The 23,421-nt window shown below is 46.4% G+C and overlaps 1 protein-coding gene and 1 long non-coding RNA gene across 3 annotated transcripts in view; one reads left to right on the top strand and one right to left on the bottom strand.

Annotated features, from left to right (window-relative positions):
- The window catches only part of SNRK (SNF related kinase), a 154,518-nt gene that overhangs the window by 32,126 nt on the left and 98,971 nt on the right, over positions 1-23,421 (top strand). The gene's annotated exons all lie outside the window — the stretch shown is intronic.
- Positions 1,081-22,884, bottom strand: LOC141275726 (uncharacterized). The gene is made up of 3 exons (XR_012323984.1): positions 22,859-22,884; positions 20,605-20,665; positions 1,081-1,105 (listed from the first exon to the last, which is right to left on the bottom strand). It is a non-coding gene; the product is annotated as an uncharacterized lncRNA (long non-coding RNA).

The following is a 23,421-nucleotide window of genomic DNA, read 5'->3' as shown; positions in this document are numbered from 1 at the left end:
TAGATCCTGATGCGGCGAGATTAAAAAAGAGAAAGAAAAAAAAAAAAGCAAAGAAGAAGAAAGAAAAGAAGTAAACCGACATTATTGTCGACATAGCTGATGAGCAGAAACTAGATTTGGAACAGAACCATGATGCTTAGCACAGATGCTTCCATTCAGGACCCCCCCCCCCCCGCAAATTGTTTTGAGCCTTAAAGCTGCTGAGCTGTGGCAGACCACCAAACCTCGTGGCATTCTTAGACCATAAGCCTCCAGTGTGCCCGGCTCCCAGTGTGTGGAAGTCTGGGGTTCAGGTATGGTAACATCTTGGCTTTGCTTCCCCCTTAGGCTACTCCTGGTAGATGCCCTGAGGTTAAGACTGGCAGGCTTCTCTCCAGACACACTCCAAGGGGAGTACTGGGAGGCAAAGTACCAAATTCTGTTATAGATGGCAGAGCACATAGTGGGTGGATGGAAAAGGGAAGCCTCATAGACAGAGGTGACGTCATGGAAGAGAGACCCAAATAACAGTGGCTGAAACAAGATGGAAGTTACTTCTCTCTCTCATAACAACCCGGACATAAGCTGTCAGGGCCAGTAGGATGGTTTATGATTGAGGGACCCAGTCTCTTGCAATCTTGTTCTCTACTATCCCTAGGATGTTGCTCTCATCTAAATGGTCCAAGATGACTCATCACCGCCATGTGTCCATTCCAGCAGCAAAGGACAGGAGGGCACGTCTCTACCTGATAATGGAGCAATCTGGATGCCCCACACATCCCTTCGGCTCACATATCATTGGTCAGGAGATAGCATGGGACCACACCTAGCTGCAAGGGAGACTGGGAAATTATTTTTCTTCCCTGGGTAGCCGTGCAGCCACTAGGAATTGTATTTCTGTGGAAGCAGAGAGAGGCAGTCTGAAGGAGTTGGGTGGCTGTGATGGCTCTGTCTTAGAAGTCTCCCACCCCACCCTTCTTCATCAGCTGCTCTCCTCTTCCTCTCCTGTGTCCCACACAGCACTTCCAGACTTTATCACAGCTGCTTTCACCGGATTCCAGGCCCGCACTCAGAACTCTCTTCCTGGTCTCTTTTCATGTTCTCGTCTTCCCTCAGTTTAGAGAAACTTAAACACAAGGAAAGAAAAGTTGAATCTTGCATGAACATCTGCAAACATTTTTTTCCCTGACTGTAAGTCCTTGTATTATGTGGACCACTTTCCACCATCACCTCCCTGATACAGTGGGGGCCTCCTGTTAATAGGAAGGGCCTCTAATATGTTTGGTTCTATAGGTGCTCAAAAACAATAAGTCCTCTCAGACACACAATCAAGATTCACTTTGGGGCTTCCCTGGTGGTGCAGTGGTTAAGAGTCCACCTGCCAATGCGGGGGACGTGGGTTCGAGCCCTGGTCCGGGAAGATCCCACATGCCACGGAGCAACTAAGCCCGTGCGCCACAACTACTGAGCCTGCGTTCTAGAGCCTGGGAGCCACAGCTACTGAAGCCAGCGCGCCTAGAGGCTGTGCTCCGAAACGAGAGAAGCCACCGCAATGAGAAGCCCACACACCACAACTAGAGAAAGCCTGCGCGCAGCAACAAAGACCTAATGCAAAGACCTAATGCAACCATAAATAAAAAAATAAATTTATTAAAAAAAGAAAAGAAAAAAAAAGATTCACTTTGTTCTGGAGGGTGGTGATGTGAATGTATACACCTGTGAGAGACTAGATATGCCAGTGACATGACAGCAGGACTCTGAGCCACAGGAGAAGCTCCGGGAACCAAACCACAGCCTCCAAAGCAAGTGGCCCAGAACAGAGTCAGGACTTGGTCGATACCTGGCAACTTCCCTGTTTTTTGCCACGCCCCCTCCCACTGCCCTCACATGTGCGTCTAATTCAGTACCAACCAGGGAAAGCCAAATATCCAATATGCTCCCCTACCCAACCACGTAAGATGCTCCACTTCTAGTTACCCAAGTCCAGCTCCCCTGTGCCAATACCCTCCAACCAGGGCACACCTGAAGCCTTCCCTTTTTGCACTGTAAAGCTTCCCCACTCCTCTGCCTGCCTTCGAGTCTCTGCCAAAGTGAAGCGATGGTGCGACTCTCTTGCTATGTAGCAAGCTCGGAATAAATAGCCTTTGGTCTTCTTGTTTGGCCAGTCTTCATTTATTTTCACACTTGCAATAACTCACTGAGCTGAACATTTAAGATCGGTGCTCTTTCTACTGTTTACTGTATGTATCTTACCCATCAAAAATGTGAAAACCTTTGCTTTGCTCAACCTTCTGAATAGAGAAAGAATGAACAATAGTAAGTAAGACAAGTGAAGGAAAAGCGAAGAACGTGGTAAAGTAAGCACTGCCCGTTTCAATGGGAAACACACGAGACGAGAACTCCTCATTTTCAGTTCATTGGAAATGCCACTGGAGACTTGAGAATAGCTCCTTTGTTTCATGAAAAGGCCATAATCACTGTGCTGAAAAGGAAGATGGAAAAGAAAACATACAGAGAAGTTGTATGTCCAGAGCTTCTGGGACCCTGTCCCGTTCCCTAGTATCCGCCTGGGAGTTGAGGAAAACAGACCAAGGTATTGCTGGCCCTAAGTATTAAAACTTTACTAACAAATCCATACGCACATCATTTTTTTTTTCTTTCATGCCTCTACCCTAGTGACACGTATCTCTGAAGTGATCTGTTTCATCTTAATATGTATGTTGCTTTGACCTCCCTGAGATCCACTAAAGGAGGTGGAATCATCTTCCATCCCGGTCTCAAGGAGCTTCTCAGAGCAGCACAAGTTATGTCCTTCAGTTCTCTCTCAAGAGGCAGTGGAGCAAGCTATGCAAATGAAACCCAGACAATTAGAGAACAAAGAACACCCCCCACCCCACCCAATAAACAGATTTTTTTTTTTTGAAGAATTTAATTTAGTGTAGTTCTAGGAACAAAATGGAACTTCCCCCGGCATTTTGGCTGAGTTGGTTTTTCTTAAAGAAATTTATTTACTTATTTTTGGCTGCATTGGGTCTTTGTTGCTGCGCGCAGGCTTTCTCTAGTTGCGGCGAGCGGGGGCAACTCTTCGTTGTGGTGCGCGGGCTTCTCATTGTGGTGGCTTCTCTTGTTGCGGAGCACGGGCTCTAGGCACGTAGGCTTCAGTAGTTGTGGCTCGCGGGCTGTAGAGCACAGGCTCAGTAGTTGTGGCGCACAGGCTTAGTTGCTCTGTGGCATGTGGGATCTTCCCGGACCAGGGCTTGAACCCGTGTCCCCTACATTGGCAGGTGGATTCTTAACCACTGTGCCACCAGGGAAGCCCTTGGCTGAGTTTTGGGTATAAGTTTTAGGGCAATAAATGTTCAAAGAAATCAAATATAAAAAATTACAGTGAGGACTTCCCTGGTGGCACAGTGGTTAAGAATCCACCTGCCAATGCAGAAGACACAGGTTCCAGCCCTGGTCTGGGAAGAATCCACATGCTGTGGAGCAACTAAGCCCGTGAGCCACAACTACTGAAGCCCGTGCGCCTAGAGCCCGTGCTCCGCAACAAGAGAAGCCACTGCAATGAGAAGCCCACGCCCCACAACGAAGAGTAACCCCCGCTCACCGCAACTAGAGAAAGCCTGCACGCAGCAATGAAGACCCAACCCAGCCAAAACTAAATTAATTAATTTAAAAAAATTACAGTGAGGTTTATGTTTAGGATTAGGGTCAAGGCGCCGCTCAAAGTCGCAGAATCTACAGTGGTTTGTGACAGTAACTCAGGGCTGTTCTTCCAGATTCCAAAGTTGAATTCCAAATGTAAGTGCTAATCCCTTCAGTCTGTACTCCACCAGCAGTGAGGTCTGGCAGAATATAACGTGTATCGATGGCTTGACACCAACCTAAGCATCCTTGGGACTCCAGGCACCGAAACTCACGGGCATCGCCAGGGCCATAAAGAGATGATGGATGAAGGGAACGATAGCTACTAACAGATGGTGGGTACGAGAGGCAACTCGATGATGTTAATCGATTGCAAAGTAGAAGAAAGGACATTAAATATGAATGCCGGGAACAAACTAATTATACAAAAGTCCTGAGTGCAGGGCAAGCTTCTCACCTTCCAGAAGGAACGCTACTTACTAGGTGTCACCGAGCCCTTCTGTGCTTCCCTTTTTTCAATATTTATTTATTTATCTTTATTTTTTTATTTTTTGGCTGTGTCGGGTCTTAGTTTCAGTCCCCGGATCTTTGTTGAGGCATGCAAGATCTGTTGCTGCAGCGCATGGGCTCTTTGTTGTGGCGTGAGGGCTCCAGAGCGTGCGGGTTCTGTAGTTTGCGGCTCGCGGGCTCTCTCGTTGAGGCGTGAGAGCTCAGTAGTTGTGGCTTGCGGGCTTAGTTGCCCCGCGGCATGTGGGATCTTAGTTCCCCGATCAGGGATCGAACTTGCACCCCCTGCATTGGAAGGCAGATTCTTAACTACTGAACCACCAGAGAAGTCCTCTCCCATGCTTCCTTAATTAATCCCCAGCAGCTCTGAGAAGTTCTAATACTTTTCGCATTTAAAACTGTCTGCAGGGGCTTCCCTGGTGGCGCAGTGGTTGAGGGTCCACCTGCCGATGCAGGGAACACAGGTTCGTGCCCCGGTCCGGGAAGATTCCACATGCCGCGGAGCGGCTAGGCCCGTGAGCCATGGCCGCTGGGCCTGCGCGTCCGGAGCCTGTGCTCCGCAACGGGAGAGGCCGCAACAGTGAGAGGCCCGCGTAATGCAAAATAAAAAAACAAAAAAACCCAACTGTCTGCAGATGTCCTTATTCTGGCACCAAATGTGGTATCAATGTCACCCCAACCATCACCTCTTGATGGACAATATCTTGGCCAGCTCCCCACACCACCCTTGCTCAGGAAGCTCTTAGACTCTTATCATTGAGGCCCTTACCCCTTCCTGTCCATCAGCCACAAATGCCGCTCACATCTCTCCCTTTCCTTCCCATTTCCCTTGTCCTCTACTAGCCAGGCCTTTGTGTAGCTTAGCTGGACTCTCGCCTTGTCCCCTGTGGGTGGCTCTGTGCCGCGGCCTCTCTCCTCTGCTGTTGACAATCTGCTCCCCACTGCCTTCCAGACTCAACCACATTCTGCAGCCTGGCATCCCAAGCCCTCCTCCTTCCAGCCCAGCCCTCAACCTCACTTCCTGACAGTCCTTCAGACACTCTCTTGTCCGGCCTTACTGCTTTTTTTCCAAACCATTTTTTATTATGAGATAGAGCATAAAAATCCCACTTGGGATGTGGAAAGCAACAAAAGAACATCGCTCCTACCCTAGCAATGTGAAAAGACAGATAATCTACAAAATCACATTTTCTTGAGCCCACCAGAGAGCTAAGGTCATAAGCGAACCCAGTAAACTAAATTCCAACACTGACAAACCCCTTCAAAGAGATGGAGGACACGTGAACCGGTTCGCCTTTGGCGGAGCCTGGATGGAAGAGGTTGCTGTGGGCCTCTATAAACTACAGCACAAAACTGTAAACGTGCGTGGAACAGACCTGCAGAGCTTAGTGAATCATTGTAGGATAGACACCTGTATAATCACCAACTAGTTCAACAGGCAGGTCACAGTGCTCCCTCCCCTCCTAAGAAGAGTTAACTGCTGGTCATTATGGTACAAACGTCCTTGCTTTTCTTTATCCTTTTACCACTGAATCTGAGTCTCCAATCACCACAGTTCAGTTTGCCTTTTTTAAAACTTTATAAAATGAAATCCTCCAGTGGATCGTCTTCAGCAGCTGGCTTCCCTCATTCAGCATTGTGTGGGTGAGATTCCACCATGCTGCCTATTTGCCACAATTTAGGCCCATGCCTCTTTCCTGCTGATTCCTCCCACCTAGAATATCTATCCCCCACTGTCCCACTCACTCTCCGTATCCACCTGCCAAACTATTATCCATTCTTAGAGTTCTATATATATATATATATATATATATATATATATATATTCTTAGAGTTCAATATATCATTCTTAGAGTTCCTCCTCCAAGAAGCCCGCCCCCCGTATAACCCCACAGAGAAGCCGTCACGCCTGCCTGTACCTCCTCCAACACTTTGACCTTCTGTTCCAGCTCTTGCACCTACATTGCCCTGCACCGCGGTTTCTTGTGCTGCTGTTTCAACCTGCTGTAGAGTGTGTCCCCAAAACCAACAGCTGGACTCTTTTCCTTTCGTGGAATGCCACAGAGTGCGTAGCACTCAGCCAGACATACGGTAGATGTCCAGCGAACTCAATAACTGGATGGATCTACTAAACAGACTCTGCCTGTGTAGAACAGAAGTGTCATGGACTCACTGGGCCAGAGCCTGGCAGTGCCTGGAAGCTGTTCTTATTATGTGATTGTCTCGAATGGTCCTGTAGATAAACGAGCTTCAGGAACTAGACACGAGGCTGCGGTTTGTTCTGGGAGTTGCTTTGGGGACTCAATCCCCCCTTAAACTGTTTCCATTGTATCTGTCTCTAGAGAAGTGACGTGAGAACATCATCTGGCTATTTGAGCTTCCTTGTTATTTGGACTCGGGGTAAACAGTGGTTTCCTTTCTGGCTCTCTGGGATTAAACAAGTTGGTAAATTAGTTCAGTTTGAAGGAAAACAGAGCAACGTCTCTGACCCTGCATTTCGAGAAGTGGAAACGGGGGAAATGGTCTCGCTGCATCTTTGATGACCCACGGCAGAGAAAGGAGTGGGTGAGAAGCTTTAGAAAACCTGCCTCTCTGCTCTGAAAATGGGTGTGGAGGTGGACAGTGAGAGGCGTAGAAGCTGAACAGAAGCCCAAACCCCTGTTTGGTCCCCTGACAGTGGCCATGAGGACCGGGTCTGTCTCATGAGGCTGGAGCAGAGTCCTCCAGAGGCCCCGTTGCCTAGTAGCGATGCTCTGCTTGGGACTTGCGTCCTTTATCTCTGTTCTTATTTGCCCTCCATGGAGTCTGGAAGCTGGAAAAACACCTGTAAACTAGGTGGGGGAGGAGGAACAACTTATCTCCGTCAGAAAGCTGAGCACTTTGCAGCAACATGGATGGACCTAGAGATGATCACACTAAGTGAAGTAAGTCAGACAGAGAAAGACTAATATCATATGATGTGGCTTATGTGTAGAATCTTAAAAAAAGATACAAATGAACTTACTTACAAAGCAGATATAGACTCACAAACATAGAAAACAAACTTCTGGTTACCAAAGGGGAAAGGGGGAAGGGGGGATAAATTAGGAGTTTGGGATTAAAATATACACACTACTATATATAAAATAGATAACCAACAAGGGCCTACTGTATAGCACAGGGAAACTATATTCAATATCTTGTAGTAACCTCTAATGGAAAATAATCTAAAATAATATATTGAACTGAAATATATATATATATTTAACTGAATCACTTTGCTGTACACCTGAAACTAACACAACACTGTAAATCAACTATATTTCAATAAAATTTTTTTTAAAAAGCTGAGACAAAAAAAGAACAGTTATTATGACCAAACTATTAACAGTGGTTACTGGCGGCAGATGGGCTTATGGTGGGGAACTGAAGAGGGTGTCTTTCTGTATTGCATCTTTCTGAATTGCTTGAAGTTTTTTAATAGCAGTGAAGGTATTTGATAAAGGAAACCCAGGAACAATGTACAGGTATAACATTGGTTTCTTAGCGAGCGTGAAGACACCCCCAGGCTCTCCCACTGCCCTGTTCACTCCACCAGTGGCTTCCCCGCTTGCTGCCTGTTCTCCCGTCCCCTCCCCTCTCTGCAGTCCTCTGCAAGAAACTCTTGGCTTGCCAGGCCTGCGAGACGTCTCTCTTATCCTACCAAGACCCACCCATACAGTATTCCACTCCATCAGCTGAGTAGCCTGCCTCAGTTGGCTGTCATGTTTGATAGATGACTTCATGAGAAAGTAGCAATGACTGGGCTAATGCCTATATTTCCTGCACCATGAAACAGGTTTTAAGAGTTACATGCCTGTTCCACCATTTTTTCTAATGGTCCCACTACTTGGAATATATTCCAAAGCAGTCACCCAAAGCGGGTGGAGTGGATACTGCTGGTTCCTCGCCCAGACCCCTCCACGGTGCCAGAGCCCCATCCCCACGCCTGCTGGGAGTTTCTGACCTCTGACCCCTTCCCCAGAGCCAACTTGCAGGGGAGGTTATGCACCCTCCTCCACCACCCAGGGCAGCCCACAGCCCATGACTGACTGGAGTTCTTTTGCCTTGATGGGGGATCAACTCTGTGATGCAGCTCATGTTCTAGAGCTCCCCGTGGTATCGGGTGGAAGCCAAGTCCAGCAGAGACCCCATCTTTGCTCAGCCCCTTCCCCCTCAGCAACTCATCCTGCACCTCTCGCTCCTGTGCTCAGATCCGCCCTCAAGAAATCACAGGCCCCAGAATCCCATCTCAGGCTCTGCTTTGGGGGAACCTTATCTGAGACACAGGGAGAAGTTTTGCTCATGGAAAAGATTCATTACAGAGTTATAGAGATCATCAGAGATAAACTAGGCAGATGCTGGTCAGAGAGACCACCTTGAGGGGGTGGCACTGGAATAGGCGGCTGTTTCTTTTCACCGTGAGCTTTTTTGTTCTCTTTAGTTCATTATCATGTGCTTGCATTACTGAGATTAAAATATTTTAAATTTAAAACAAAATAAACATCCATTTGACCTCCAAACGAAGCCATGGTCCTGCATTTGATCATCATCTGGATCTCATTTTTTTATACATCTTTATTGGAGTATAATTGCTTCACAATGCTGTGTTAGCTTCTGTTGTACAACAAAGTGAATCAGCCATATGCATACCTATAGCCCCATATCTCCTCCCTCTTGAGCCTCCCTATCCCACCCCTCTAGGTCATGGTGAAGCACTGAGCTGATCTCCCTGTGCTATGTGGCTGCTTCTCACTAGCTATCAGTTTTACATTTGGTAGTGTATATATGTCCATGCCACTCTCTCACTTCGTCCCAGCTTACCCTTCCCCCTCCCCGTGTCTTTAAGTCCAGTCTCTATGTCTGCATCTTTATTCCTGCCATGCCACAAGGTTCATCAGAACCATTTTTTTAGATTCCATATATATGTGTTAGCACACAGTATTTGTTTTTCTCTTTCTGACTTACTTCACTCTGTATGACAGACTCTAGGTCCACCCACCTCACTACAAATAACTCAATTTCGTTTCTTTTTATGGCTGAGTACTATTCCATTATATATATGTGCCATGTCTTCCATTCATCTGTTGATGGACATTTAGGTTGCTTCCATGACCTGGCTATTGTAAATAGTGCTGCAGTGAACATTGGGGTGCATGTGTCTTTTTGAATTATGGTTTTCTCTGGGTATATGCCCAGTAGTGGGATTGCTAGGTCATATGGTAATTCTATTTTTAGTTTTTTAACGAAGTTCCATACTGTTCTCCATATTGGCTGTATCAATTTACATTTCCGCCAACAGTGCAAGAGGGTTCCCTTTTCTCCACACCCTCTCCAGCATTTGTTATTTGTAGATTTTCTGATGATGCCCATTCTAACCGGTGTGAGGTGATACCTCATTGTAGTTTTGATTTGCATTTCTCTAATAATTAGTGATGTTGAGCAGCTTTTCATGTGCTTCTTGGCCACCTGTATGTCTTCTTTGGAGAAATGTCTATTTAGGTCTTCCGCCCATTTTTTAATTGGGTTGTTTTTTTGATATTGAGCTGCATGAGCTGTTTACATATTTTGGATATTAATCCTTTGTCCGTTGTTTCATTTGCAAATATTTTCTCCTGTTCTGAGGGTTGTCTTTTCATCTTGTTTTTGGTTTCCTTTGCTGTGCAAAAGCTTTTAAGTTTCATTAGGTCCCATTTGTTTATTTTTATTTTCATTACTCTAGGAGGTGGGTCAAAAAAGATCTTGCTGTGGTTTATGTCAGAGTGTTTTTCCTATATTTTCCTCTAAGAGTCTTATAGTGTCTGGTCTTACATTTAGGTGTTTAATCCATTTGGAGTTTATTTTTGTGTATGGTGTTAGGTAGTGTTCTAATTTCATTCTTTTACATGTAGCTGTCCAGTTTTCCCAGCACCACTTATTGAAGAGGCTGTCTTTTCTCCATTGTATGTTCTTGCCTCCTTTGTCATAAATTAGGTGACCGTATGTGCATGGGTTTATCTCTGGGCTTTCTATCCTGTACCATTGCTCTATATTTCTGTTTTTGTGCCAGTACCATACTGTCTTGATTACTGTAGCTTTGTAGTGTAGTTTGAAGTTGGGAAGCCTGATTCCTCCAGCTTCATTTTTACTTCTCAGGATTGCTTTGGCTATTCGAGGTCTTTGCGTTTCTATAAAACTGTAAAATTTTTGTTCTAATTCTGTGAAGAATACCATTAGTAGTTTGATAGGGATTGCATTGAATCTGTAGATTGCTTTGGGTGGTATAGTCATTTTCACAATATTGATTCTTCCAATCCAAAAACATGGTATATTTCTCCGTCTGTTTGTGTCATCTGTGATTTCTTTCATCAGTGTTTTATAGTTTTCTGAGTACAAGTCTTTTGCCTCCTTAGGTAGGTTTATTCCTAAGTATTTTATTCTTTTTGTTGCGATGGTAAATGGAATTGTTTCCTTAATATTTCCGTCTGATTTTTCGTTGTTAGTGTTAGGAATGCCAGAGATTTCTGTGTATTAATTTTGTATCCTGCAACCTTAACACATTCATTGATTAGTTCTAGTAGTTTTCTGGTGACATCTTTAGGATTTTCTATATATAGTATCATGCCATCTGCAAACAGTGACAATTTTACTTCTCCTTTTCCAATTTGTATTCCTTTTATTTCTTTTTCTTCTCTGATTGCCGTGGCTAGGACTTCCAAAACTATGTTGAATAAGAGTGGCGAGAGTGGACATCCTTCTGTTGTTCCTGATCTTAGTGGAAATGCTTTCAGTTTTTCACCATTAAGTATGATGTTTGCTGTGGGTTTGTCATAAATGGCCTTTATTATGTTGAGGTAGGTCCCCTCTATGCCCATTTTCTGGAGAGTTTTTATCATAAATGGGTGTTGAATTTTGTCAAAAGCTTTTTCTGCATCTATTGAGATGATCATATGGTTTTTATTCCTTAATTTGTTAATATGGTGTATCACATTGATTGATTTGCATATATTGAAGAATCCTTGCATCCCTGGGATAAATCCCACTTGATCATGGTGTATGATCCTTTTAATATGTTGTTGGATTCTGTTCGCTAGTATTTTGTTCAGGATTTTTGCATCTATGTTCATCAGTGATATTGATCTATAATTCTCTTTTTTTGTGATATCTTTTTCTGGTTTTGTTATCAGGGTGATGGTGGCTTCACAGAACGAATTTAGAAGTGTTCCTCCCTCTGCAATTTTTTGGAAGAGTTTGAGAAGGGTCAGTGTTAGCTCTTCTCTAAATGTTTGGTAGAATTCGACTTTGAAGCCATCTGGTCCTGGACTTTTGTTTGTTGGACGATTTTTAATTACGATCTCAATTTCATTACTTGTGATATGTCTGTTTATATTTTCTATTTCTTCCTGGTTCAGTCTTGGAAAATTGTACCTTTCCAAGAATTTGTCCATTTCTTCGTGGTTGTCCATTTTATTGGCATATAGTTGTTTGTAGTAGTCTCTTATAATCCTTTGTATTTCTGCGGTGTCAGTTGTGATTTCTCCTTTTTCATTTCTAATTTTATTGATTTGCGTCCTCTCCCTTTTTTCCTTGATGAGTTTGCCTAAGGGTTTATCAATTATGTTTATCTTCTCAAAGAACCAACTTTTCGTTTTATTGATCTTTGCTATTGTTTTCTTTGTTTCTATTTCATTTATTTCTGCTCTGATCTTTATGATTTCTTTCCTTCTCCTGACTTTGGGTTTTCTTCATTCTTCTTTCTCTAGTCGCTTTAGGTATAGGGTTAGATTGTTTATTTGAGATTTTTCTTATTTTTTGAGGTGAGATTGAATTGCTATAAACTTCGCTCTTAGAACTGCTTTTGCTGCGTCCCATAGGTTTTGAGTCATCGTGTTGTCGTTGTCATTTGTTACTATGTATTTTCAAAAATTTCTTCAGTGATCTCTTGGTGTTTTAGTAGCGCACTGTTTAGCTTCCATGTATTTGGGTTTTTTTACATTTTTTTCCCTGTAATTGATTTCCAATCTCATAGCGTTGTGGTGAGAAAAGATGCTTGATACGATTTCAATTTTCTTAAATTTTCCAAGGCTTGATTTGTGACCCAAGATGTGATCTATCCTCGAGAACGTTCCATATGCATTAGAGAAGAAAGTGTATCTGCCACTTTTGGGTGGAATGTTCTATAAATATCAATTAAATCTGTCTGGTCTGTTGTGTCATTTAAAGCTTGTGTTTCCTTATTTATTTTCTGTTTGGGTGATCTGTCCATTGGTGTAAGTGGAGTGTTAAAATCCCCTACTATTATTGTGTTACTGTCGATTTCCCCTTTCACGGTCATTAGCATTTGCCTTATGTATTGAGGTGCTCCTATGTTGGATGCATAAACATTTATAATTGTTATATCTTCGTGGATTGATCCCGTGATCATTATGTAGTGTCCTTCCTTGTCTCTTGTAACAGTCTTTATTTTAAAGTCTATTTTATCTGATATGAGTATTGCTACTCCAGCTTTCTTTTGATTTCCATATGCATGGAATGTTTTTCCATCCCTTCACTTTCAGTCTGTATGTGTCCCTAGGTCTGAAGTGGGTCTCTTGTAGACAGCGTGTATATGGGTCTTGTTTTTGTATCCATTCAGCCAGTCTGTGTCTTTTGGTTGGGGCATTTAATCCATTTACATTCAAGGTTATTATTGATATGTATGTTCCTATTACCATTTTCATAATTGTTTTGGGTTTGTTTTTGGTTTTTTTTGTTTTTGTTTTTGTTTTGTTTTGTTTTTTTTATTTTGTGGTACACGGGCCTCTCACTGTTGTGGCCTCTCCTGTTGTGGAGCACAGGCTCCGGACGCGCAGGCTTAGCGGCCATGGCTCACGGGCCCAGCTGCTCCGCGGCATGTGGGATCTTCCCAGACCGGGGCACAAACCCGTGTCCCCTGTATCGGCAGGCGGACTCTCAACCACTGCGCCACCAGGGAAGCCCTTGGGTTTGTTTTTGTGGGTCTGTTTCTTCTCTTGTGTTTCCTGCCTAGAAAAGTTCCTTTAGCATTTGTTGTAAGGCTGGTTTGGTGGTGCTGAATTCTCTTAGCTTTTACTTGTCTGAAAAGCTTTTGATTTCTCCATCAAATCTGAATGAGATCCTTGCTGGGTAGAGTAATCTTGGTTGTAGGTTCTTCTCTTTCATCGCTTTAAGTATATCCTGCCACGCCTTTCTGGCCTGCAGAGTTTCTGCTGAAAAATCAGCTGATAACCTTATGGAGATTCCTTTGTATGTTATTTGTTGCTTTTCGCTTGCTGCTTTTAATATTTTTTCTTTGAATTTAATTTTTGTTAGTTTGATTAATATGTGTCATGGTGTGTTTCTCCTAGGGTTTATCCTGTATGGGACTCTTTGCATTTCCTGGACTTGGGTAACTATTTCCTTTCCCGTGTTAGGGAAGTTTTCCACTATACTCTCTTCAAATATTTTCTCAGACCCTTTCTTTTTCTCTTCTTCTGGGACCCCTATAATTTAAATATTGGTGTGTTTATTATTGTCCCAGAGGTCTCTGAGATTGTCTTCAATTCTTTTCATTCTTTTTTCCTTATTCTGCTCCTCGTCAGTTATTTCCACCATTCTGTCTTCCAGCTCACTTATTCGTTCTTCTGCCTCAGTTATTCTGTTACTGATTCCTTCTTGTGTATTTTGCATTTCAGTTGTGTTGTTTATCTCTGTTTGTTTGTTCTTTAGTTATTCTAGATCTTTGTTAAACATTTCTTGTATTTTCTCAGTCTGTGCCTCCATTCTATTTCCAAGGTTCTGGATCATCTTTACTATTATTACTCTAAATTCCTTTTGATGTAGATTGCCTACTTCCTATTCATTTCTTTGGCCTTGTAGGTTTTTACCTTGCTCCTTCATCTGTGACATATTGTTTTGCTGTCTCAATTTTTTTTTTTTTATGGGTTGGATTGTCTTACTGGTTGTTTTTTCCTGAGGCTTCCAGCAGTGGAGTTTGTAGCCTGTTGGGTAGAGCTGGGTTTTGGTGCTGAGATGAGGACCTCCGGGGGACCTCACTCTGATGAATATGCCCTGGGGTCTGAGGTTCTCTGTTAGTCCGGTGGTTCAGACTTTGAGCTCCCACTGCAGGAGCTTTGGCCCAATCCCCGGCTCATGAATCAAGCTCATGAAAGCTCCACGGGGGGTGGCAAAAAAAAAAGACGAAAAAGAGCAGAACAATAACAAAGAATAAAAAATAAAATTAGACTAGGAAACTAACAGATATGTTAGAAAGAATATAAAAATAAAAATACAGATGAAATAACAACTGGAAGGTAAACCAGAATCACAATAGTAAAAAAGAGGAGAAAAAAAAAATGGCGGAAAAGGCCTTGGCTGTGGGGGGCAGGGCCTAGGCAGGGGTGGGGTTTGGGCAGTGGGCAGGGCCTATGCTTAGGACCCACCGGGCTGGAAAAGGCCCTAGGGGGCGTGGGAGGTGGGGCTTAGGCTCAACAGAAGGGGCCCAGGCATGCCTGTGGTCCCGGAGGGTGGGGGACCCAGCGTGGGAGCCCAGCAGGCTTCCTGGGCCCAAGTGGGTGGGGCAAACACCCTCTGCGCCTCTGCTGCTCCTCCCGCCTGTCTCTCCTGTTCTCCCCTGGCCTCCCTCCTACACCCCAAGGACCCACGCGGCCCAGAGGGGGCCTCTGAGGGTGTAGGACTCTGCTGGAGAGCCGGGCAGCCTTCCTGGGCCAAATGGGCAGGGTAAACGCTGGGTGTGCTTCCCCCTGATACGAGCCCCCAAGGGTTCCCCCAGGTGTGGGGAGCCCTCCCCCCCTCACAGCCACCCCTCAGGGGCACTGGTCCTGTCCGGCCTCCACTTCTCCCCCCTCAGTCCCCGCAACATCCTACCCGGTCGCTTGGGGGTTCCCTCCATCTCCTTGGGTGTCAAGGTCCCCCACCAGCTTCAGTCAGGTGCCCTAGTTGTGGGGAGATGTGAACTCTGTGTCTTCCTACACTGCCATCTTGACTCCGCCCCTCTGGATCTCATTTTGGAAGATTGGCTCCGAAAATTCAGAAGTTTTGTCGGTCCTAGAATGAAATCCATATGCCAGGTGAATTTCTATCTGTAGCTAGATAAAATTTCATATTTTCTGCTGGAATGTGGCTGTTCACTAAAAGTAACTAAATCCCAAATCAGAATAGAGTGAAAAAACGTGGGGCCTCGACCATTTGTTACTGAACTACAGGACACTGAGATGACTGTAGAGCCATCCAACGTGGACGGCACCCAACATGCTTTTAAATTATTGATAAATGACGAGGAAGGAGAATTTGAGAAACAGGATAGTCAGCCGAGCAGAAAGGCACTGGCCCTATGGGGACTGATGTAAAAGGAAGGCAGCTTCTACCTCTGAATGGGATGAAGCGCTGTTTGGGAGGAGGGCAAGGTCCTCACTGTGCAGCAGGCGTGGGACAGAGAGGTAGGGGACCCAGGTGCTGCCAAGTGACCGAGTTGGCCTTGCTGTGGTGTGAGATAGGGATGGCAGCTGTTGGAGGCCTGGAGGAAGGGATGTGGTCCACAGGGACCCGTTCATAAGCTGTTCATGCAACAGCTCTTTGGTGCCTCCTCTGTGCCAGGGGCTGGAAGGGGCATGGGGGACACAGTGAAGAGAGGTGGAAAGAAATAAAGTGTGTCCGTCAAGGACGTTTGATGCAACAGAAACAGATTTTGTCTCACAGCGGCAAAGCTGCATTTATTGAAAGGAGAATGAGGCACAGAATTACAAGAAGTTTATAGAACCAGCTTGGAAACAGGTAGGAAAGACGGCAGCTCAAGCTGGAGGGGCTCAGAAGAAGGAACTATATAGGAAGGGTCTAAGAGCAGAAGACTGTGGTCAGTGCTGATAGGATAAAAAACCTCCAGCCATGTCTTCCATCTGCTGTGTTCCAGAAGAAAACACAGCCGTAGCCAAGCCTAGGTCACACATCTGTCCCTGGCCACGTGGGGATGATCACAGGAGGGAATCAGTCTCTCACACTTGTGGGAGGTGGGGCTCCACTGGAGTTCCCGTCCTACAAAGACCACATACTATGGTGGATTCCCCACAAGGAAACTGAGATGCTCCTAAGAGGGGGAGGTGAGATCCAAGCTGTGATGTGAAGGGTCAGTCCAAGTCAGCCCAGGGAGCGGGCGGTGGAGGAATGCTGTGGGCAGAGGACACTGCCGAAGGCTGGATGCTGTACAGCCTGGAGCAGTTTTGGAAATGGTAAGAATCCTATCTCCCCCACTTTACATGGTTCCTTACTCTTTTGGTTTTTTTTTTTGCGGTACGCGGGCGTCTCACTGTTGTGGCCTCTCCCATTGTGGAGCACAGGCTCCGGACGCGCAGGCTCAGCGGCCATGGCTCACGGGCCCAGCCGCTCTGCGGCATGTGGGATCTTCCCGGACCGGGGCACGAACCCACGTCCCCTGCATCAGCAGGCGGACTCTCAACCACTGCGCCACCAGGGAAGCCCTGGTTCCTTATTCTTAAAGGGGTAATTCAGTTGAGGTGCAGCCTCGGGTAAAGATGCCGTGGAATGGGGGAAGTCAGCATCTTCCTGGGCTGGAAGCAGAGGGTGAGGAGGATGTGGCAGGGGAAAGGCCTGTCGAGGCTAGCAGGGCTGCTCCCGAGGGGTGCGCTGTGTTGAAGAGCTCTGGGTGGGGAAAGATTGTTCCCTGCAGCGGGTAGGAAGGATCTTAGAGCTAGAGGCAAGGTGAGAGCCAGAAGGCTGCTGCTGTAACCCAGCAGAGGCAAGACCAGGGCTAAAGGGGTGGGAAAATGCATAGGAAAGAAAGGCTTTGCCATAAATTCAAAAGGATCCCCAAGGACAGTCTCTAAATGTACACAACATGGCAAAAACTCTGAATCTCCCATTGACATTTTAGCCACAATTGAGACACCCAGGGTTGGTGATGTCACTTGTACGGAGTGGATTTTAAAGATGGAAGGACTGGGTTTAAAAACCTCCCACTCTGCTGCTTTCTTGCTGTGTGGCCCTTCAGGCCTCACTTCACTGCTCCAGATTTCATTGAGGATAACTTCTTCATCTACCTGTGCTGGACATCCATCTGTGGTTTGAGTACTCAGCATCTGTTCCCCTTTGTCTAGTAGAGCCTCTGATTTTTGTTTGAAGATCTGTCCTGTCTTCATTCTCCAGGAGTAGAGCTCATCTGCACTCCCACCTGGCAAGGATGATTGGTTCGAGGACAGGCACACGTCCTAAGCCAGTCGAATCAGAGCGAACCTTGGGAAATTTTGTAGAAGCCACTGGAAGAGTGTTAAGTCTTTTCCACTGAGTGAAACCCTGAAGTTAGTCATTCTGCAGACATCTAGGCTTCAATATTGAGAGAACCACAACACGGAGGTCAAGAATGGAGCCACAAATGGATGGCAGAGATGAGAGACCAAGAGAAAACAAATTCTCATGACCCTCTTTTAGCCCCTGGATCAAGCTTGACCTGAAGCCAAAGATACTGCAGGATATTTATTACATGTAAATTCCTACTCATGTTGCTGGTTTCACCCAACAGGAAAACAGAAACAGATAAGGTCTGCAGATGCTGCACTCTCAAATCACCACCTTGACCCCAGGGCTAGAGTTTGGTTGGTGATGTCTTTCAGGTGAACTTGGTCCTCTGAAGCAGTTGCCCCCTGGGTGCGTTCAGTAATCGAAGCCGTTCTCAGACACGCCCATGCTGGCCCACCACTGCTGTGGTGAGGAAACAGGGGCGGGCCTAGCTGGCTGCAGTGGGGGCTGTGTGGGAGGGGCAAGGACAGGCGGCGCTGGGCTGGGCGGGAAGGCCCGCAGGTGTGCATTGCCGTCTCCGTACCAGCATCCCACGCACTACGACTGCTCCTCAAAGAGGTGTTTCTCGCCAGGAGGTGCCGTGGATGCTTGTGACACTGCCTGGGAGGAAATGGGAGGCGTCCAGGATGGGCGTCTCACCGTGGAGGCGTCCAGTCAGGGGCGCAGCAAGATCTCCTTGTTGGAGTAGTAATAAGGCATGTGGACTTGGGGTGGGCTTGGGGTACTTGTGCCAGCCCCTCCTCAAAGGAGCTCATGGACCCCTGCAGGATCACCATCATCGTGGCAATCTGAGCTCTAATGACAAGCACCTGGCCCTCAACTGGTGTTGGCGGGTTCTGTGTCGCTTTGGTCCATACTCTTTGTCTCAGTAGTGCCTAGTGCGCAGGCGTAGGAGCCAGAGGCTGGGTTGAATACCGGTAGTTCTGTGAGCTGGGGCAAGCGGCTTAACTTCTGTGCCTTGGTTTCCCGATCTGTCAAGAACGGATAATAATAGCACCAGCTTCATGAGTTGGTTTGAGGAGTAAATGAATTAATACCTCTGGGGCTTTAGGACAGGGCCTGGCTTCTAGTGAGGGCTGTGGGTCGGTGGGAGGAGCATTTTTTTTTTTTTTTGCGGTACGCGGGCCTCTCACTGTTGTGGCCTCTCCCGCCGCAGAGCACAGGCTCCGGACGCGCAGGCTCAGCGGCCATGGCTCACGCGCCCAGCCGCTTCGCGGCATGTGGGATCTTCCCGGACCAGGGCACGAACCCGAGTCCCCTGCATCGGCAGGTGGACTCTCAACCACTGCGCCACCAGGGAAGCCCAGGGGAGGAGCATTTTTAACAAGTCTGTTTTGAGCTGATTGGCAAGGGTAGGCCCTGGACCAGGGCTTCTGACTCCAGATCTGCCTCTGACTCAGCCAGGAACAGGAGGGTGATGTTCACACGCTCCAGCGCAGCTCATGCGGGCGCATCCACGCCCTCAGAACACAGAAGCCTCCAGCCGAAGCTCTCGTCGGGTGCTCCATCTGAGTCAGTGGTACAGGGGGCACGTCGTCATTAATTATACTCAGAGCAGGGCTGGGTCCGCATTCCCACACCCACCTTGGCAACTGCAAACGGCTTAGGGAGACCGAACAGAGCTCCTTGTGTGTTTATCAGGGTTCATAGGCTATTTTTGCCTTCTTTTTTTTTTTTTTCCTTTGGCTGCGCCGCGTGGTTTGTAGGATCTTAATTCCCTGACCAGGGATTGAACCCGTGCCCTCGGCAGTGGAAGCCCAGTGTCCTAACTGCCAGGGAATTTCCTATTCCTAACTTCTTAACCTCCCAACTTCTGGCTGCTTTGGTGTTAAAGGGATTCGGTTGAACAGCTGACCTGACTTCTTTCATGGTGGCAAAACTCAAGTCTTCTCCATCCACTTGGTGTGAGTGAGTGAGAAGCGTTGTGGGCGTGCGACTCCTGAATTGAGGCTCCTTGTGTCTTGTGGACACACCCTAGGTTTACATAACAAGCCCCAGGACCGACTGGAGATAAAATGAGATCCACTTCCACTGGGTCAGCTGCCCAGATTGGCTAGTTTATGATCGTCTGGGACTCCCGTCTCTGAAGCTGGGGTGTGAGGGCTGAGGTGAAACATGAGTCAGTCTGAATAATTCCCTGCTCAGCTTTGGATAATAGCAAGTTCCGGGCAAAAGGGACAGTTCCTCTGGTGCGACAGCAGCCTCTTGACTAGACTGTCGCAGTAGTCTTCTAAGTCACCTCGAGCCTTCTGTTATGCTCCCTTTTATTGGGTAGGGGCGCCCCACGTGGCACGCAGGATCTTAGTTCCCCAACCAGGGATTGAACCTGTGCCTCCTGCAGTGGAAGTGTGGAGTCCTAACCACTGGACCGCCAGGGAAGTCCCATGTTATGCTTCCTTCTTATCCATCCCCAAGTGGCCACAGGGAGGGCTCCGTGAAATACGACGATGTCATTTGCTTGCCTAATATCCTCCTGTGCTTCCCGCAGCCTAGAACAGCACTGTTCAATAGAACTTTCTGTGAGGAAGGAGATGTTCTGTATCTCCATTGTCCAGTATGGTAACCCCTAACCACATGTGGCGACTGAGCGGGTGAGTGAAACGTGGGGAGTGTGTCCGAGGAATTGAATTTTTACTTGTATTTTATTTCAACCGACTGAAACTGAAGTTGCCACGTATGGTTAGTGGCTGCATAGTAGACAGCATCGGTCTAGAGAATGAAACCAAAGTCTCAGCCATGTCCCAGCCCTATCTGAGCAACTTTCATTTTTTTTGCCAAAATTCATTCAAACTGGGGATTCCAACCAAAGCTAATGACTTACAACTCCCTAAACTTTGTGCCCACTTCACACCTCCAAGCATGGGCATCTGCTATCCTCCCTGCCTGGAATGTTCTCATCTCCTGCCCAAACATGCCTTCAAGCTGCCTGCCAGCTAAACAACCCTCCTTCAAGCTATAGCTCCCATATTACTTCTGCCATCAAGCTTTATCAACCACCCCCTGCCCTCCCCATGCAGAGCTAACCACCCCTCCCTTTATGCAACTGGCAGAGGCATCCTCTGAGGCCCTTCCAGCACTTATACTGCTGATGTGTTTCCCATCTCCGAGTAAAGGCAGCCTCCAGGAGAAAAGGTTCTGTGTCGTATTCACCTCTGCGTCTCCAATGCCTGCTGCAGGGTTTGGCTCAGATCAAGCAGTCATTAGATGGCGGCTGAAGAAATAAGACATAGGTCATAGTTCAGGCTGTCTCGCATCCAACTTCCTGTCTTAATTTACCCCAGTCACTTCTGGGGCCTTCTCTTTCTGTGTGGCCTTGGGAGTTGGAAGTTAAAGGAGAATATTTTTTTTTTTAATAGAAGTATAGGTGATTTACCATATTGTGTTAGTTTCTGGTGTACAGCAAAGTGATTCAGTTATATCTATATATATTTTTCAGATTATTTTCCATTATAGGTTATTATAAGATCTTGAATATTGTTCTCTGTGTTACACAGTAAATCCTTGTTGCTTATCTATTTTATATATAGTAGTGTGTATCTGTTAATCCCAAACTCCTAATTTATTCCTTCCCCATCCCCTTTCCCCTTTGGTAACCATAAGTTTGTTTTCTATGTCTGTGAGTCTGTTTCTGTTTTGTAAATGGGTTCATTTGTATTATTTTTTAGATTCCACGTGTAAGTGATATTATCATATGATATTCGTCTTTCTCTGCCTGACCTACTTCACTAATATGATCATCTCTAGGTCCACCCATGTTGCTGCAAATGGCAAAATTTTGTTCTTTTTTTATAGCTGAGTAATATTCCATTGTATACATGGACCACATCTTCTTTATCCATTTATCTGTCGATGGACACTTGGGTTGCTTCCATGTCTTAGATATTGTAAATAGTGCTGCAATGAACATTGGGGTGTATGTGTCTTTTCCAATTAGAGTTTTCATCTTTTCTGGGTATATGCCCAGGAGTGGAATTGCTGAATCATATGGAAAGTCTATTTTTAGTTTTTTAAGGAAGCTCCATACTGTTTTCCAGAGTGGCTGCACCAATTCACATTTCAAACGGGAAGATCTTTTCACTGCCCAGGCCAGTCTTTCCAGAGACTAATGAGGGCATGAGGAATGCAGTGAGGCCAGGGCAGATAGAGGTCACACTCATCATAGCAGCAGCACACAGGCCATACCACTTCTGTTGCCCAGCCCGCCAGAGCTCTGAGATTGATTCTCCAGCCTCCTGCCAAAATGTGAGTCCCTGATGGCCTTCCAAAAATTCACTGGGAGAGTTGGCTGGCTCTTGGTCATTGGCTACCAAGGGACCCTTAGCAACAGTCATACAGAGAAGCTTCCAGGTCCACAGAGCCCTGCAGGAGGAGAGGGCATGTCCTTTTGTGATGAGACTCAGGGGGTGACAGGGCTGAGCTGTCACAATGCACAAAGCTGAGGTTGAAGCCAGAGCAGAAGACCCTCCCAGGCAGCTGAGGAGGACCTACCTAGCATTGTAGGGAGGTGAAGCTGACCATGCCAGGAGCTTGGCCTGTGCCAGGAAGGCAGAGCACTGTCCACTCCAGTCAGAGTGACTGGGATGTCTGGGTGACTACAGGCTGGGCCATCCCATGGAGTGAGGTAGAGGAGACTCCAAGTGGTGCTGAAGGATTCTGTTGATAGGGATTGGTAAACTGAGGGCCATGGAGGGGCCTTTGGGTGTTATTGGTAAGTGTTATTGGTTGGGTTTCTATTCTCTTAAGTAAACATGCCTTCAAATACACTGTGAACCGAGCACTTTATTCATCCGTTCAACAACGTTTATGAAGGGCCTCTTCCTCTGCACAAGGGACCATGCCAGCACATTTTCCCACCTCAGGGCCTTTCCCCAAGCTGTGTCTCCTGCCTGGATTTCTCTTTTGCCTTGTCTGAACAGCTCCTACCCATCATTCACACTTAGTTTAAATGTCACTTCCTATGGAAACCCTCCTTGACACCCAGATTAGGTCTCCTGGACCCTGGTACCTCATGTTATAGCACTTACCAGAGCTATCATTGTGTAGGTATTGGTGGGGCCATTTGAAGAAAGCTTCTCTTGCTAAGTGACAGGCTCCGGAGGGCAGGACAGGGTCTGTCCTGTTCATAGATGAACCTCAGCACTACCTGGTGCAGTGTCTAACAGCCAAGGCATATTTGTTGAATGAACGAGCAAAGGAGGGGAGGTGAAGAGGAAGGAAGTAGGGGAGGAAGGAAAGGAAGAAAGGCAAGGTTGCAGTATTCCCCCTGGCCCTCTGGGTGCCCACAGTATGATATCTGTCCCTAATTATGCTCTGTGCCCTTAAAAAAGGAAATAATAAGTAGCCTCTCCAGGCCATGCACTTGGGGCCAACCAGGGTAAAGACTGTGTCCTCTATAACCTCATACCTGATCCTTTGTAGGGTGAACTCCCCAGGGTTCTGGCCAAAGACAACTCAAAACAAAGTCCCTGCTGCTGTGTCTGAATGTTCATGTCCCCTCAAAATTCCCATGTTGAACTCATAATGCCCAATGTGATGGTATTAGTAGGTGGGACCTTGGGGAGGTGGTTAGATCGTGAGGGTGGAGCCCTCATGAGTGGGATTAGTGCCCTTATAAAAGAGGCTCAGGGAGCTCCAGTAGCTCCTTCCTCCATGTGATAATACAGTGACAAGTCTGTGACTCAGAAGAGGGCCTTATCTGACCACGCTGTCATCCTGATCTTGGTTATGGAGAGAGAAGCATTTTAAATGTTCAGGGCTACTGCCAAAATAGCTGCAGCCCCATGATCCATTGCACCTTTGAGTTTAATCTCTTTGTGTTGGGGTAGATTTCACACAAAGTCTGGAATTGGACACTACGTTTTGGCATCAGAACTGCTGCTCCAGAGGTGTTAGAACTCGCTTCCTAGTGCAAGTACAGCTCACATTGGCAGCACCTTCTAAGCATTCTTCATGAGTTCACTCGTTTAA

This window comes from Tursiops truncatus, chromosome 10, assembly GCF_011762595.2.
Source record: "Tursiops truncatus isolate mTurTru1 chromosome 10, mTurTru1.mat.Y, whole genome shotgun sequence".
Taxonomy (NCBI): Eukaryota; Metazoa; Chordata; class Mammalia; order Artiodactyla; family Delphinidae; genus Tursiops; species Tursiops truncatus.
Note: the sequence above shows the minus strand (reverse complement) of the source record. Positions and strands in the feature narration are given on the sequence as shown.